The sequence below is a fragment of the Miscanthus floridulus genome, chromosome 4, assembly GCF_019320115.1.
Source record: "Miscanthus floridulus cultivar M001 chromosome 4, ASM1932011v1, whole genome shotgun sequence".
In the NCBI taxonomy this organism is placed as follows: Eukaryota; Viridiplantae; Streptophyta; class Magnoliopsida; order Poales; family Poaceae; genus Miscanthus; species Miscanthus floridulus.
This window is the reverse complement of record NC_089583.1, coordinates 17,487,654-17,506,164: the sequence shown is the minus strand read 5'-3', so window position 1 is coordinate 17,506,164 and position 18,511 is coordinate 17,487,654.

Here is an 18,511-nt window from a genome sequence, read left to right as displayed (position 1 = left end):
GATTTGGTGGGTCAGAAAAGGTCTTTCCTGATTTTGACCCCTCTAGGGTCTATCGTTCTGCGACCGTGCGCTCGGTCTCCGTGCGAATTAACTTTCCCTGAGTCCTCGCCCGTAGCAGAGGTCCGGTCGAGGGTCGGCTCGTCTTTGTGATCGTCTTCCCTCAAGCGCTTTTTTCGATAAAAACAGAGGGGCCGAGCCATGCCATGATTTTCCTCTATGGTTGAATCATGGTGCTCGGTGAGCTGTGAAAGGTCCTAATATGGCTAGAGGGGGTGAATAGCGTATTTAAAAATCTACAAATCAACTAGAGCAATTTGATTAGTATAACAAATAGCGAAATGCAAACTTGCTGTAGCTCTACAAGGGTTGCAAGCCACCTATCCAACAATTCTAGTTGTAATGATTACTAGGCACACAACTTGCAATGTTACTACTCACTAAGAGCTCTCAATCTTGCTACTCTAAAGAGCTCCACTAGATGAACTTAAAATAATAATAAAGCAAGCTCTCAATTCTAATTACACTAAAGAGCTTGCCATAACTAGTTTGCAAGAATATAAAAGTAGGGTGATTATACCACCGTGTAGAGGAGTAAACCAATCACAAGATGAATACTAAATCAATCACTGGGAGAATACCAAAGGGCAAGAGACAACCATTTTTTCTCCCGAGGTTCATGTGCTTGCTGGCACGCTAGTCCCCGTTGTGTCGACCAACACTTGGTGGTTCGGCGGCTCAGAGGTGTTGCACGAACCTCGTCCACACAATTGGACACCGCAAGAACCTACCCACAAGTGAGGTAACTCAATGACACGAGCAATCCACTAGAGTTACCTTTTGGCTCTCCGTCGGGGAAGGCACAGGACCCCTCACAATCACCACGATCGAAGCCGGAGACAATCACCAACCTCCGCTCAGCGATCCTCGCTGCTCCAAGCCATCTAGGTGGCAGCAACCACCAAGAGTAACAAGTGAATCCTGCAACGAAACACGAATGCCCACTAGATGCAATCACTCAAGCAATGCACTTGGATTCTCTCCCAATCTCACAATAATGATGAAATAATGATGGAGATGAGTGGGAGGGCTTTGGCTAAGCTCACAAGGTTGCTATATCAATGCAAATGGCCAAGAGAGTGAGCTTGAGCCGGCCATGGGGCTTAAATAGAAGCCCCCATGAAATAGAGCCATTATACCCCTTCACTAGGCACAACTCGGGGTGACCGGACGCTCCGGTCAGTTCGACCGGATGCAGGACCCCAGCGTCCGGTCACCCGATGCTTGCCATGTGTCATCAGCTTCAAACACCGATCGCTGGATCTCAACGGTCAAGTGATGACCGGACACGCTGCTGCGAAGTGACCAGACACAGGACCCCCAGCGTCCGGTCGTTTCTAGTAAGCATCCATTCATGGAAATCCACGACCGGACACGTCCGGTCAGGCTCGACCGGACTCACCCGACGTCCGGTCACTCAACGTTTCCTCTGTGCGCCTCACGTCAGCATACGTCAGCACTGACCGGATGCACCCAGCCAGCGTCCGGTCACTCTTTGCGCCAACGTCTAGTCACAAGACCGAGATGTGTGCTCACTGCTGCTACTGACCAGACTCTGAACCCAGCATTCGGTCACTCTGTGAACCCCTGTCTTTTCTGTATAGAGCGCCAGTGGCACCGTCGGACTGTCCGCACTCTACGGGCGGACACTCCGTCGGTGAAGTTTCTAACCCTTGCTCAAATGTGCCAACCACCAAGTGTATCACCTTGTGCACATGTGTTAGCATATTTTCACAAATATTTTCAAAGGTGTTAGCACTCCACTAGATCCTAAATGCATATGTAATGAGTTAAAGCATCTAGTGGCACTTTGATAACCGCATTTCAATACGAGTTTCACCCCTCTTAATAGTACGGCTATCTAACATAAATGTGATCACACTCGCTAAGTGTCTTGATCACCGAAACAAAATGGCTTCTACTATTTATACCTTTGCCTTGAGCCTTTTGTTTTTCTCTTTCTTCTTTTCAAGTTCAAGCATTTGATCATCACCATACCATCACCATTGTCATGATCTTCGTCATTGCTTCATCACTTAGAGCAGTGCTACCTATCTCATAATTACTTTGATAAACTAGGTTATCACTTAGGGTTTCATCAATTAACCAAAACCAAACTAGAGCTTTCAATCTCTCCCTTTTTGGTAATTGATGACAACCCTTACACAAAGATATAAATTGAGATTTAATTGAATCCACGTTGCTTGCCTAAGCATATTTACCATGTGTAAAAGAATATGGACAAGTTTTATGAACTCCAAATGGTAGCAATTGCTCCCCCTACATATGTGCTAAGAGTTTGGTTGTAGCTTGTACATATGCTTAGATAGGAAATATAGGAGACAATTTCTACCGTATGATGTTAAGGTATAAGAGATGGACCTTTGAAGTGTGATACCAATCGGAGTGCACCAATATACCATCCTTAGCACCATTAGTAACTATACATACACAAAAACTAAAATATCCCATGAGATCAACATTACAAGCAAGAATCTAGTTTCCATAAAATGAACATAAGTCTAGTTACTTTGGCCTATGCATGCTAGTTTTTCATTTCACCGTTCAAGCATATAACTAGCATACACCACACAAGCATGGATATTAAAATTTAGAACTTGTGCCATGCAAGCAAATATATAAAATGCGCATTTAAATGCAACATACAAGTTTATAGATAGGTTGGGGTGAATTTCTCCCCCTTTGTCAACAATTAGCACAAAAGGTGCCTTTGTCAACAATTAGCACAAAAAATGAACATAAGTCTAGTTACTTTTTTTTATGATCCCATTGCAATGTCAATGTTTCATTTAGTTGCTCCTTCTATCTTACTATCTTTGTGAATTTCTCTCCCTTTGTCAACAATTAGCACAAAATGTGAGCTCAAATTATAGATAGGTTGGGGTGAATCCATGTGAAATAAGGATCATTTTCTAAATTTGGTTTAATCTAGATCACTTGCAAAAGATATTTAACTAGGTTTGATCCAAGGACAAGCTTCTTCACACCTCCAAATAAGAGTTATCTTGTACCATGTTGAGTTAAACACTTATAGCTTATTTTCTAGATCAAACACTAGGTTTATAAGCCCACAAACATATCATATGCTACCACTAGATTATTTCAAGCATACAAGCAATAGTGGTACCATACAAGCATCAAATTCATTTGTTTTCATGAATGAGCCTATTCAAATGTGAAATATGTCTAGATGCACTAAACATGTCCTTAGCAAGGATGTATGCCATGCTATTCAACTTTTACCTTGAATTGCTCAAAGGAGAGGCATGTCACATAAATTGGGGGTGCATCAACACATATTGGAGAAGTCAAGTATGTTCAATTCATTCCTTAGCTTGCAAAACCTCTTCTCATCAAGTGGCTTGGTGAAGATATCGGCAAGTTGATCTTTGGTGCCCACACTCTCAATGCAAATGTCCCTTTTTTGTTGGTGATCTCTTATGAAATGATGGCGGACATCAATATGCTTTGTTCTTGAATATTGAACCGGGTTGTTGGTGAGCTTTACGACACTCTCATTGTCACATAGCAATGACACTTGCTTGAATTTAATTCCAAAGTCACTCAAAGTAGCCTTCATCCAAAGTAATTGAGCACAACAACTATCGGTCGAAATATACTCTGCTTCGGCGGTTGAAAGTGCTATACTATTTTGCTTCTTTGATGACCAAGACACAAGTGATCTTCCCAATAGTTGGCATGTGCTCGATGTGCTCTTTCTCTCAACTTTGCATCCCGCATAATCGGAGTCTGAATATCCAATCAACTCAAATCTTGCTCCTTTGGGATACCACAATCCAACATTTTGTGTATGCTTCAAGTACCTTAATATTCTCTTTATTGCTTTCAAATGACTTTTTCTTGGTGAGGCTTGAAATCTAGCACACATGCATACACTAAACATCACATCTGGCCTTGATGCGGTCACATAGAGTAGGCTTCCAATCATAGACCGATACATCTTTTGATCCACCATGTTGCCACTAGCATCACTATCCAAGCTTCCACTTGTTTCCATTGGTGTACTAATAGCTTTACTATCATCCATTCCAAACTTCTTGAGCATGTCCTTGATATACTTGCCTTGACTTACAAATGTGCCATTCTTCATTTGCTTGATTTGAAGACCAAGGAAATAACTAAGCTCTCCAATCATAGACATCTCAAACTCACTTGCCATCATCTTGCCAAACTCCTCACAAAAATCTTAATTTGTTGACCCAAATATGTTATCATCAACATAGATTTGCATTACAAATAAGTCAATTCCAAGCTTCTTGGTGAAGAGAGTGGTGTCAACCTTTCCCATCTTGAATCCCTTAGAGAGTAGGAAATCACTCAATCTCTCACACCATGCTCTAGGTGCTTGTTTTAATCCATACAAAGCCTTTCTCAACTTGTAAACATGGTTGGGTTTCTTTTCATCTTCAAAACCGGGAGGTTGCTCAACATACACAAGCTCATTGATGTACCCATTGAGAAATACACTCTTCACATCCATTTGGTACAACTTGATGTTGTGGGCATAAGCATAGGCTAACAAGATCCTAATTGTTTCCAATCTTGCAACCGGGGCATATGTTTCTCCAAAGTCAAGACCTTCAACTTGAGTGTAACCTTGAGCCACTAATCTTGCTTTGTTCCTTATTACTATCCCATCTTGATCTTGCTTGTTCCGAAAGACCCACTTGGTTCCAATCACATTATGATCATTAGGCCTCTCAACTAACTCCCATACTTGGTTTCTTATGAAGTTGTTTAGCTCTTCATGCATAGCATTGACCCAATCAACATCCTTCAAAGCTTCATCTATCTTCTTAGGTTCAATGGATGATACAAATAAGAAATGCTCACAAAATGAAGCCAATCTTGATCTAGTTTGTACACCTCTTGAAATATCCCCAATGATAGTGTCCAAGGGATAATCTCTTGCAACATTAGTTGGTTGAAGCACTTGCACTTGATTGCTTGCATTTGATACATCACTTGGTTGAGATGATGAACTAGCCACTTGTTGTTGATCTTGCACTTTGTCATCACTAGTTCTTGCTTGAACTTGATCATAAGAACCACTAGCTTGCACATTTGAGTTAGAGAGCACTTGATTCTTGTCATCTTCAACATCAATCACCTCTCTGAGCCTTATATCACCAATGTCCATGTTCTTCATTGCATTGACCAATTGAGTGCCTCTTACATCATCTAGATTCTCATCTTCCTCTTGGGAACCATTTGTTTCATCAAACTCCACATCATGAACCTCCTCAAGAGTACCACTAGCCAAATTCCAAACTCTATAAGCCTTGCTAGTAGTGGAGTAACCAAGCAAGAAACCTTCATCACATTTCTTTTCAAACTTGCTCAATCTAGTGCCTTTCTTCAATATGTAGCATTTACAATAAAAACCCCGAAAGTATGCTATGTTGGGCTTTCTTCCATTCAAAAGCTCATAAGGTGTCTTCTCCATCATGGGGTGACAATAGAGTCGGTTGCTATAATAGCAAGCCGTGTTGATTGCTTCGGCCCAAAATGAATGGCTCACATTGTACTCACTCAACATTGATCTTGCCATGTCAATCAAAGTTCTATTCTTTCTTTCAACTAAGCCATTTGATTGAGGAGTGTACTTGGCCGAGAATTGATGTTTAATTCCAAATTCATCACACAACTCATCAATTCTAGTGTTCTTGAATTCACTACCATTGTCACTTCTAACTTTCTTGATGGTTGTTTCAAACTCATTGTGAATGCCCTTAACAAATGATTTGAATGTTGCAAACACATCACTCTTATCAACAAGAAAGAATACACATGTGTATCTAGTGAAATCATCCATAATCACAAATCCATATTTGTTTCCATAGATTTCTTGTCATCATCACTAGAGTCATCACTATCCGAAGAGCCATCACTATCCCAAGTGACCACATAGCCTCCACCCTTCTTCTTCTTTTGGAAGGTCATTCTCTTCTCCTTCTTTTCTTTCTTATCCTTCTTGTGCTTCTTCTTCTCATCCTCATCGTTGTCACTATTGTAGGGACAATTTGCTACAACGTGATTAGGGCTCTTGTAATTGTAGCATCTTCTCATATATTCTTTGCTTTTGATGTGATCTCTTCTCTTTCTTGCACCATAGCCCTTCTTCTTTATGAATTTTCCCATCTTGCGTATAAGGAGGGCCATAGCTTCATCATCAATATCACTAAGATCATCATCATCACTTGATTCTTTCTTAGACTTGCCCTTATTCTTGGATGATGATGAGCTAGCCTTGAATGCTATACTCTTCTTCTTCTTGTCTTCTTCTTCCTTGTCATCCCCTCCCTTTCCACACGGTATGTCTCTTGAGTCATGACATCACCTAGTACTTGGTTAGGGGTAATCTCCTTCAATCCTCCTCTTAAGATTAGCAATCTCAACATCTCAAATCTTGGAGGTAGGCACATCAAGAATCGATGAGAGACATCATCATCCTTGATCTTCTCTGCCAAGGCCTTCAAGTCATTTACAATCACTTGCAACCGATGGAACGTTTCTAGAATGCTCTTATCTTCCTTCATATTGAAGCTTGTCAACTTATCCTTGAGAATGTACAACTTAGCACTTTTCACCGCTGGTGTGCCCTCATATATTTCCTCTAATCTCCTCCACACCTCATTTGCTCTTTCACAATCCTTGATTTGCTCAAATACCTTGGAATCAATGGCATTGTATATGGTGTTTAGAGCCATTATATTGCATTGCTTGTTGGTCTTGTCTTGGTTGGTGGGATCATCAGAATCAATGATAGCATAGTCATTCTCGGTCACTTTCCATACTTGATCATTGATTGAACCAAGATACATCATCATCTTTCTCTTCTAATAATCATAGCATGTGTCATCAAAGAACGATGGTTTGCCCCCCACATGGTTGAACATAACTTGAGCCATAATTTGACACCGAGGTTGTTAAGCCTTCAATCAAACGGTGACCACTGCTCCGATACCACTTGAAAGGTCCTAATATGGCTAGAGGGGGTGAATAGCCTATTAAAAAAATCTACAAATCAACTAGAGCAATTTGATTAGTATGACAAATAGCGAAATACAAATTTACTCTAGCTCTACAAGGGTTGCAAGCCACCTATCCAACAATTCTAGTTGCAATGATTACTAGGCACATAACTTGCAATGTTACCACTTACTAAGAGCTCTCAATCTTGCTACTCTAAAGAGCTCCACTAGATGAGCTTAAAATAACAAAGCAAGCTCTTAATTCTAATTACACTAAAGAGCTTGCCACAACTAGTTTGCAAGAATATAAAAGAGTGAGTAGGGTGATTATACCACCGTGTAGAGGAGTGAACCAATCATAAGATGAATACTAAATCAATCACCGGGAGAATACCAAAGGGCAAGAGACAACCAATTTTTCTCTCGAGGTTCATGTGCTTGTTGGTACGCTAGTCCCCGTTGTGTCAACCAACACTTGGTGGTTCGATGGCTAAGAGGTGTTACATGAACCTCGTCCACACAATTATACACCGCAAGAACCTACCCACAAGTGAGGTAACTCAATGACACGAGCAATCCACTAGAGTTACCTTTTGGCTCTCCGCCGGGGAAGGCACAAGACCCCTCACAATCACCATGATCGGAGCCGGAGACAATCACCAACCTCCGCTCAATGATCCTCGCTGCTCCAAGGCGTCTAGGTGGAACCACCAAGAGTAACAAGTGAATCCCACAGCAAAACATGAATGTCAAGTGCCACTAGATGCAATCACTCAAGCAATGCACTTGGATTCTCTCCCAATCTCATAATGATGATGAAACAATGATGGAGATGAGTGGGAGGGCTTTGGCTAAGCTCACAAGGTTGCTATGTCAATGCAAATGGCCAAGAGAGTGAGCTTGAGCCGTCCATGGGGCTTAAATAGAAGGCCCCATGAAATAGAGCCGTTGTACCCCTTCACTGGGCACAACTCGGGGTGACCGGACGCTCCGGTCAGTTTGACCGGATGCAGGACCCCAGCGTCCGGTCGCCCGATGCTTGCCATGTGTCATTGGCTTCAAACGTCGATTGCCTGATCTCAATGGTCAAGTGATGACTGGACGTGCTGCTACGAAGTGACCGGACGTAGGACCTACAGCGTCCGGTCGTTTCTAGTAAGCATCCATTTGCGGAAATCCACGATTAGACGTGTCCGGTCAGGCTCGACCGGACTCACTCGGCGTCCGGTCACTCAACGTTTCCTCTGTGTGACTCACGTTAGCAAATGTCAGCACTGACCGGACGCACCCAGCCAGCGTTCGGTCACTCTGTGAACCCCTGTCTTTTCTATATAGGGCGCCGGTGGCACCATTGGACTATCCGTACTCTATGGGCAGACACTCCACCGATGAAGTTTCTAACCCTTGCTCAAATTTGCCAACCACCAAGTGTATCACCTTATGCACATGTGTTAGCATATTTTTACAAACATTTTCAAGGGTGTTAACACTCCACTAGATCCTAAATGCATATGCAATGAGTTAAAGCATCTAGTGGCACTTTGATAACCGCATTTCAATACGAGTTTCACCCCTCTTAATAGTACGGCTATCTAACCTAAATATGATCACACTCGCTAAGTGTCTTGATCACCGAAACAAAATGGCTCCTACTATTTATACCTTTGCCTTGAGCCTTTTGTTTTTCTCTTTCTTCTTTTCAAGTTCAAGCATTTGATCATCACCATGCCATCACCATTGTCATGATCTTCGCCATTGCTTCATCACTTGGAGTAGTGCTACCTATCTCATAATTACTTTGATAAACTAGGTTAGCACTTAGGGTTTCATCAATTAACCAAAACCAAACTAGAGCTTTCAAGCTGTTAATGGGCTAGTCCAAGTGGAGCCCTAGCATCCCATTCATAGGGATCTAGCCTAGGTCAGCTTGGTGATCGACTCCATATTCTCAGCGGTCAATCCATATAGTTCTCGGGTCCGTTTGACTGGTCCCGAGGGTTCTTTGAATTTCTTTGAGGAAAAACATGGATCGTATCCGACCGAGACTCGAACATGGGATGAGATGCCCGCGGTGCTCGTGTGCCTAGGTTCTGGCCGCTAGTGGGGCCATCCCTTTCTACCCCTTACTCTAACGGTGCCCGGAGCGGTTATCGAACCTATTGGTGGGCTAACCTTCGAACTCCTAGGCCTAGATGGGTCGTAGGAGCATTTGTAGCTCCGTATCCCTCTTACCTGTGACGAGTCATGGCCATTTAGAGAGGCGAAATGTCTAATGAGTTTTTTGAGGGGACGACCATAGGTTGCGTGCACACACCCTGCGACAAGACGTGGTGACAAGTCGTGGCAGGCGTGGAGATCTAGATGGGCGGTTGGTTTCCTCGCAGCCGTCGCCCCTATAAAACAAAAAGGTTAGCCCTCCGGGTTACATACGCACACCTGCATCCTTGCCTCCATAGCCATGCCACCGCCATCGCTTAGGTTTCCTGCCTCTGCATCTCCACTGCCGTTGAGCCCGCATCCATCCACCCCCACCTCCAATTGATCCATGGTGCCATTCTAACATCACCTTCCAATGCATGGAGGGCCTCATCCATCGCGGTCTTCTCCGTGCGTGGACCTTGGCTAAGGAGTGGTTGCTGCTCAATGATGAGGATCTACCATCACTGCTCGACAGCTACGTGGTGTCATTCGCCCACTTCCATGAGTGTGGGCTCTCGACCCCCGCCCACAAATTCCTTTGGGGGCAGTTGCACTACTACCAGATTGAGCTGTAGCATCTCAATCCTAATGGGATCCAGCACATGGTGGTGTTCATTGTGTTGTGTGAGGGATTCCTGGGGGTCAGCCCCCACTTCGACTTGTGGAGGCATTTCTTCGTCGTCAACCTCCAGAAGAAGAGGGAGAAAAGCGGCAGGTAGGAGTTGCACATGCTGATGGGGTGTGATGGCATCCAACATCAGAATAATTAGGTCAGCAAGTACCTATCCATACAACTCTCGATGTCCAACAAGGGGTGGCACTCACAGTGGTTCTACCTCAAGAACGATGCTGTCGCCCCTCTACTGGAGTTCACCGGGCACCTGATCAAAGAGGCCCCAGAGCAGTGGAGGAAGTGGGACATCCTGAAGAAGGATAAGAAGAAGATTCGAGACCACATCGCCACCATCCACATCTTAAAGGAGAATGGCCTGAAGGGGCCAGACGTCATCGGGGCTTACCACGCAAGGAGGGTGGCGCCGTTGATGATGCATGCGCTCCCGCTATATGGTATGGCGCCCGAGGCATCGTTTGATGGAACGACGCTCGCCGAGGGGATGCTCCCCAACTTCAAGATCATGCAATGCATCAAGGAGGTGATGGAGCCCTTACGGGACGACGTGAGTGCCGCCCTTGACTTTGTTTACCTGGTGCCGGGGCATCCTTCGATGCGGCCGGAGCCAGGCTACGTTGTCTTTGTAAGTTTCCCTTTCTCTTGTATTCTCTTCAATTGATTTCCCAACCCCTTGAAACTAACTTTGAGAGGGGCGAGACCAGCTGAGGGACCTCATCCTCATGAATCACCCAGCGTCGTTGCCAAAGGATTCGACCATGAGGACGGTGAATCACACCAAGGGCGAGCGGCTGAGGAAGGTGAAGGAGGACAAGAAGAGCAATAAGCAGCGGAAGCTGCAGGCATGAGAATGGGGGGAGGACACCGATGACGATAATGACGATGATGATGGTGACAACAATGAGGTGATGGAGGAAGAAGAATCGGTAGCCAACGATATCGAGTGGGACAACCTAAAGAATGAGGATGTGCTGACAGGCGTCGGTTCATCCTTGTAGGCGTCGAGACCCTTCCCGTTCCATGGAGGGGAGGGCACATCAGGGGAGCCAATAGAGACAGGACATTTCAACAATGCTCCTAGGAATCGAAGGAGGTGGGACGTACCGTCGGCCAGCCCCAGGAGCCAACAGAGGTTGACAGCCCCACTGTCGTGCCCGAGGTGCCAGCGGAGGTGGGCGGCTCCACCGTCGTGCCTCAAGAGCCAAGGGGAGCGAGCCCCTCAGCCCAAGAGTACGGGGTGGGCTCAAAACAGCCTTGTTCTGATGAGGCAGAGTGAGGGGCGGGGGGTTCGCCCCCCCAAATGCATCTACCACTCGACGGTACTGAGGTGAGTTATCAGTTCCTCTATTTTTTTAGTTTTGGTCGGATTTCATCACGACTTATGCTTTTCGTCCCATGCAACATTGGTAGGCAGCCGAATCCTTTGGCGCTGGCATCGAAGAAGAGCACCGCCATCTAATCGAGGCAGCAGCCGTTGGCTGGTGTCGCACCCATTTTGGGCGGGAGCGGTGCTAGTATGACTGCATCGTCGGCCGATCGAACGCCGCCCACAGTGGTGCCCATGCCCTCGGTGGGACAGGCGGACGCGGGGGCTCAATGGGCGCCTCTAGAGGTCGCGGAGCATCCGGTGATGGCTGCGATACCGCTGCTGACGGTGGGGCGGACGGAGCTGCCGACCGCACTCGTGGCATCGACTGTGACGGGTGTGACATAGCTGGTCATGACCCCACCAATGCAGGTGGAGGTGGCGGCGGCCGTGACAGATGGGTCATAGCCAGGCGCGACCGCAGCGGCGCTTGAGGCACCGGTGTGACCCATGCCATCGGTGGCCTAAGCGATGGTGCCTGGTGTGGGCCAAACGGAGGGGGACGTGGCCGAGGGGTCCCCGGGAGTCATGGTGTTGGGAGAGAGGTTGGCGTCCGCACCGCTGACCCTGTCCATCACCAGAGGGGCATCTCGGTGGGGACATCACGGCGAGAGGGGTCGGGGGCGCTTGGAGCCAGCAAGGAGTCATCCCTAGACCTGATGTCGGTGAACAGTGGTTCGTCCGTGCGGGGCAAGCCCCTGCTCCAGTGGGTGGATCCACAGGATCCGGTGTCGACGTTGTTTACCCTAGATGACACCACGGAGAGCATGGAGTGGGAGAGCCTCGACGTAGGGATCGCATCCGTGCTCGAGGCCTTAGACCATACCATGAGTGCTTTGCGTGACGTTATCGTTCCCTCTGGATGGGTATTTGCTTGATCTGGCTTCTTGTCCTTTTCTTCCTCTATATACTTTTTGTAGTCCCTCATAGCTCGTAGCTGAGGGAAATCTCAGTTCCTTCATCAACAGAAGGAAACCTAGGACCTCCTCGTCAAGGAGGCACGGCTACACGGGGAGGTGACAGCTCAGCTTGTTGCCACCTAGCAGAGGGTGGCCAAGCTGACTCCCCTCACTGAGGAGGCGGCCGATCTTCAGTTGTGGGTGGCCGAGGCCCGTCGGGATGCTGATGCTACCAAGAAGGCATTTGAGGCCCTATCGGTGAGGTCATAGAAGGATGATGAAGGAGCCACCAGGGTCAAGAAGGAGTAGGATGAGTTGCTCTAGAGGGATGCCGAGACCCGGTAGCAGATCCTTGACCTTCTGGGTGAGGTTGAGAAGGAAAGGGATCTAAAGCTAGGGGCTGAGGAGAGGCTCATAGCCCTAGAGAAGAGGGCGAGCCTAGATGCCATGATGATCGCTCGGCTGTGCAAGGAGCAGGATGAACTGATCCAAACCACAGAGAGGCTCCGCTTGGAATGTAGCGTGGCTCATGAGGAGCGTGACCAGGCTATCCGAGAGCGTGACCAAGCCTACCAAGAGCAAGACGACGCGCAACAAAAGGTTGGCTCCCACTAGGCTGAGCTCAAAAGCGCGACGACCTGGAAGCTAGAGGCCGAGAGCGTTTCTGCCAGGCTGACCGTGGATCTCACCGAGGTGAGGAAAAATCTTTAGGCAGAGAGTGATGAGATCGATATCCTAAGCGCCGCCCTCAAAGTGGTCTGCAATGACCTTCAGGTGGTGCGGTCGAAGGGGACCAGCTCGCTCGCGGCTCGTGCCATCGAGATCATGGCTCAGGTGCGCTAGCTCGAGAGGAATGCCCTTTGCGCCAGGGTTAATTGGTCCTTCGCGATTCCTCATTCTCATTATGGGGACAACATCGATCTGGAGGCAATGCACCATGGCTACGCGCCCGGCTATGAAGTCCATGAGCTGGAGGAGATGGAAACGGCGATGGCTCCCCTTTCACAGGACCTAGCGGACAGGATAGAAGACATAGTTCTCCCCTAGAAGGGCTAGTTAGTTAGATAGGTCGGGTGGTCATTCTTGTAATAAGCGGACAAGTTTCGACCCTTCTATTTTGTTCAAACAAGCTTGTTATTTTGTTTTGTTTGAATAAATCTATTCTTTCTCGCTTTTTATGTATAAAAAGATTTTAATGCATTCCGACCCTTCCTATTGTTAAGACCATAGAGTTCGAGGTGTGGGCAAGAAAACTCTGGTCACACTGGTAAGCAAGAGCGCCGTAGCTGCTGGGGCATAGGTTTCTTGTAGCTCGACCGATTTTGCTCAGTGTTTGTTTCCATAAACTCTAGGTTTTAATCGTGAGAAAAGGTTGGGCATGGTGACTGTTAAAGAAAGGGTATACATATACCCTTATCAGCCCTTGAGTGAGGCCTGACCCCTTATCGTTGCAGGGGTCGGGTGTCACTAATGATCGAGGAGAGGATATCGCAACTAGTAGGAGAAAGTGTCTCTTGTTTTAGAAACGTTATCCTTAGTTTTCGCTCGTACCCCCTGCGTAGGATATGAGCCATCATTCTGTGACCACGCATTCTATCTCCTTACGAGTCCAACTTTCCTCGAGCCCCCGTGCATAGCGGGGGTCCGGTCAAGGGTTAGCTCGTCTTTGTGATCGTCGCCCCGTTCGCGGTTTCTGCAACTAGAGGGGTTGAGCTAATGTCACTTGGCTCGATAGCTTGAGTGACGTGCTCGGTGAGCTCGCTAATGGGTATGTTCGAGTGGAATCTGGGTTCGTCGTTCGTGATGGGGTCAGCATAGCCCTCATATGGTATTCCATTGCTTCTTAACCCACCTCTCGGTAGATGCCCAAGTCGTTCTAGAGACCGACTTAGGTGGTCCATTGGCCTCCCCTCGATGGAGATTTTGTGGGCTTGGCTCAAGGTTAGGATCAAACGAGAAGGTTGAGATGACCCTGTTTGCTTTAGAGCGGGTCAGGCAAAGGCCGCTGGGGCTCATCTGTGTTTTCTCCCCTGGCTCTATTTGATGTGAGGCGGCCTCGAGCCCTTCGTGGGCTAGCATTCGAACCTCGGTCGGTCGGATTCCTGAGTTGGGGTCAAGGGCTCAAGCCCCCGAGCCCCATTGGGCTCGGTGAGGGTCGGTCGAGTTTTATGCGTCACACCGTCCGTGGTTTCCGCAACCGGAGGGGTTAAGCTAACGACACTTGCTTCAATGGCTCGAGTGTCGTGCTCGGTGAGCTCGCTAACGGGCATGTCCGAGTGGAATCTAGGTCCATCGTTCGTGACAGGGTTAGCATAGCTCTCATGTGGCATTCCACTGCTCCTTAACCCACCTCCCGATAGATGCTCGAGTCATTTCGGAGACCGACTCAAGTGGCCCGCTAGCCTCCCCTCGATAGAGATTCTGTGGGTTTAGCTCGAGGTTAGGATTGAACAAGAAGGTCAAGATATCCCTGTCCACTTCTAAGCGAGGTCAAGCAAGGGCCGCTGGGGCTCATCTATGTTTTCTCCCCTTGCTCTATTTGACACGAGGCGGCCTCGAGCCCTTTGCGGTCCAGCCTTTGAACCCCGATCAGTCGTCGCTCATATCAAATGAGACGACTATCGCTTCATGACGCGACACGAAGAATTGTGGTGCAACAATTGCATATGCAATGCTTGGATGTATGGGATGAATGTGTGGATGAATGTATGAATGCATGCATGAGAATGGATGAATGAATGCTCATGCACTGGAAAAGTAAAGTGGGGTTCGATAAAGTTACCTCGATGGCTCGAGTGACAGGTTTGGGTCCATCATTCGTGACGGAGTCGGCATAACCCGCATGGGGCATCCTGCTACTCCATACCCATCTCTCGGCAGTGGCTCGAGCCATTCGATCGACTTTGGGTGACCTGCGGGCCTCTCCTCGATGGAGATTCCGTAGGTGGGCCCCTCCAAACCCTTCTCGGGAAGACAGAGGCTAAAGCTCGGGGTGCAGGGACAAAAACACTGATCATGCTGGTGAGCAAAAATTTCATAGCCATTGGGGCATCGGTTTCTTATAGTACGACTAGTTTTAGTCAGAGTTTGTTTTCGCACACCTTGATTGTCACTTAAAGATGACCCATCTCTTGGCAGTGGCCCGAGCCATTCGATCGACTTGGGTGACCTGCTGGCATATGACTTACCTTGATGGCTCGAGTGACGGGTTCGGAGAGCTCTTACCAGATATGTCCAAGTGGAATCCGGGTCCGTTGTTCATGACGGAGTTGGCATAACCCGCACGGGGCATCCTACTACTCCTTACCCATCTCATGACAGCGGCCAAGTCATCCGATCGACTTGTGTGACCCGCTGGCACAGGAATTACCTGTGGAGATAGAGGATGAGATCATCCTGACCAAGAAATTAGTTAGGTAGATAAGCCAGGCGGCGAACTTGTAACAAGTGAACAAGCTCCTAAATCTCATTATAGCTAAACAGATTTTTAGCCCTTCTCCCCTTTTTGTATAAAAAGGTTAGTGTGCTTTAACCCCTTCCATCATTAAGGCCATAAAGCTCAGGGTGCGGGTCGACAAACTCTAATCACGCTGGTGAGCAAAAACACCATAGCCGCTGGGGCGTAGGTTTCTTGCATTCTGACCAGTTTTACTCAGTGTTCATTTCCACAACCCTAACTTCTAGGTCTCAACGTGAGGGAGGGTTGGGCACAGAGAATGTTCGCCAGGTGGATATACTCTTAGACGCGTACCAACTCTTTTCGTAGTTAAGGCTAAAAAGCTCAGGGTGCAAAAAAAACTCTGATCACGCTGGTGAGCAAAAACGCCGTAGCCACTGGGCGTAGGTTTCTTGCAGTCCGACCAGTTTTACTCAGCGTTCGTTTTCGCAAACCTTGCTTCTGGGTCTTAACATGAGAAAGGGTCGGCTGTATAGAATATCTACCAGATAGATATGCTCTTATCAGCCCCTAAGTGAGGCCCGACCCTTTGCCGTTGCTAGGGTCGGGCGTCACTTAAAGATCGGGGAGTTGATAGCGAAACTAATAAGAGAAAGCGTGCGTATATTAAGGGTAAAAGCGACATAGCTACTTGATGTTCCAGACATTGACGAAGACTACACCGTCGATGGTCCTGAGCTTGTAGGCACCTGGTCGGAGCACCTCCACGACATATGGTCCCTCCCACGACGGAGAGAGCTTGTTGCAGTTCTTGTTGCTCTGGATGAGGTAGAGCACCAGGTCCCCGACGGTGAAGGCCCGACCCCACACTCGACGGCTGTGGTACCGACGCAACGCTTGCTGGTATTTGGCTGAGCGGAGGAGGGCAACATCGCGTGCTTCATCTAGCTGGTCCATGGCATCTTCGAGGGATGCCTCGCCTCCCTGTTCGTCATACGCCCTGACCCTTAGTGCTCCACAGTCGAGGTTGGTCGGGAGGATAGCTTTGGAACCATAGATTATGAAGAATGGTGTGTAGCCGATGGCCTGGCTAGGGGTCGTCCTCAGGCTCTAGAGCACCGCGGGAAGCTCCGTGACCCATCATCCGCCAAACTTGTTCAACTGGTTGAAGATTAAAGGGACCGTGACGCCTAAGAGGGGGGGGGGTGAATTAGGCAACTTAAAATTCTAACTCTAAACTATGGCCTCTTTTCTAACCTTAGCAAAACCTATGCAAAAGATAAACTATATAAATGTGGAACTACGGTTTTGCTAGTGTGTTTCTATCTCTACCGCAAAAGGAGTAATTCAATCAATGTAAATGCAGAAGCTAAAGAGCAAGGTAGAGATATGCAAACTCCCGTCGACGACTCTGGTATTTTTACCAAGGTATCGAGAAGCACGCAAGCTTCCCCCTAGTCCTCGTTGGAGCCCCTCGCAAGGGCCAAGCTCCCGGTCAGGTAACTCCGTGGATAGCCTCGGGCCTTCCCCACACGCAAGTGGGTCTCCGACATGCCTCTCGGTAAGCCTCTCCTAGATGCTCCCCGCCGTCTTCACTATCAAGTTTCCGGCCGAAACGCCACGGGGCTTGTTCCCTCTGATACACGGTGGCGGCCACACCACAAACGCGGTTGATGTGATCTCGCAAGACTTCAAGCCCCTCCGATGTACAACAATGGTGCGCGCAAGCACCGAGTGATAAGAGGTATGCAAACTTCACTAAACACTAGGCCTAAACCTAGAGCAAGCGCATGAGCGATGGTCTAATCAACCTAAGCACTTCGCAAAGCACCTATGCTAATCACCTAATGAATCACTAAGCTCTATGCAAGTGGAGATCACTAAAATGGTGTATTAACACCCTTGGTATGTTTCCTTAGCTCCACTCTACTCAAATGGCCGGTTGGGGGTTGTATTTATAAGCCCCACTGAGAAAGTAGCCGTTGGGGACGAAATCCCACTTTTCTGCTACTGACCGGACGCTGATTACGTCCTGACCGGACGCGTCCGGTCATCCCGACCGTTGAAGCCGCAAACTACTGATCGGACGCTATCAGCGTCCAGTCACATGCCACCGGACGTGTCCGGTCACATTTTTGCCGCTCTAGAACCTCTCTGTACTCGATCGGACTCTACTGTCTTGCGTCCGGTCGATCTGCCGCCAGCGTCCGGTCCAGCGTCCGGTCACGTCTGTTACCGAGTCTCTTGATCGGAGCGTCCGGTCACTTTCCTCAAGCGTCCGGTCACCTCTATGAGCTCGTTTCTTCGCGATCTTGCGTACGGCTTGGTTCCTATCTTCATGCTTGGACTTTGCTTGATATCTTAGGTCTTCTCTTGTGCTTCTAAGGTCTTCTCTTGTGCTTCTAAGGTCTTGCTTGAGGTGTTGATCATCGGATCATCACGTCGCCTTTGTCCAAGTCACGTCTTGCAACCTATTGAACTACAAAACAATCACTTGCAAATTCATTAGTCCAATTTGGTTGTGTTGGTCATCAAACATCAAAATCCAAAGTGAATGGGCCTAGGGTCTATTTTCCTTACAAAGATCTTAGGCTTGAGGCCTTGTAGGACCATGTCGTTTGCACGCTCGACCTGCCCGTTCATGCGGGGGTGCACCACGGCGGCCCAATCGACGCGGATGTGGTATTCATCATAGAATCGGAGGAACTTCTTTTCGATAAACTGCGTGCTGTTGTCCATGATGATGGAGTTCCGGACCCCAAAGCGATGGACGATGTCAAGGAAGAATAGCACGGCTTGCTCAGACTTGATCGTGGAGATCGGTCGAGCCTCTATCCACTTTGTAAACTTATCTACAGTGACAAGTAAGTGCATATGGCCCCCGAGCGCCCTTTTGAGAGGTCCGACCAGATCGAGCCCCCAGACCGTGAACGACCACATGATGGG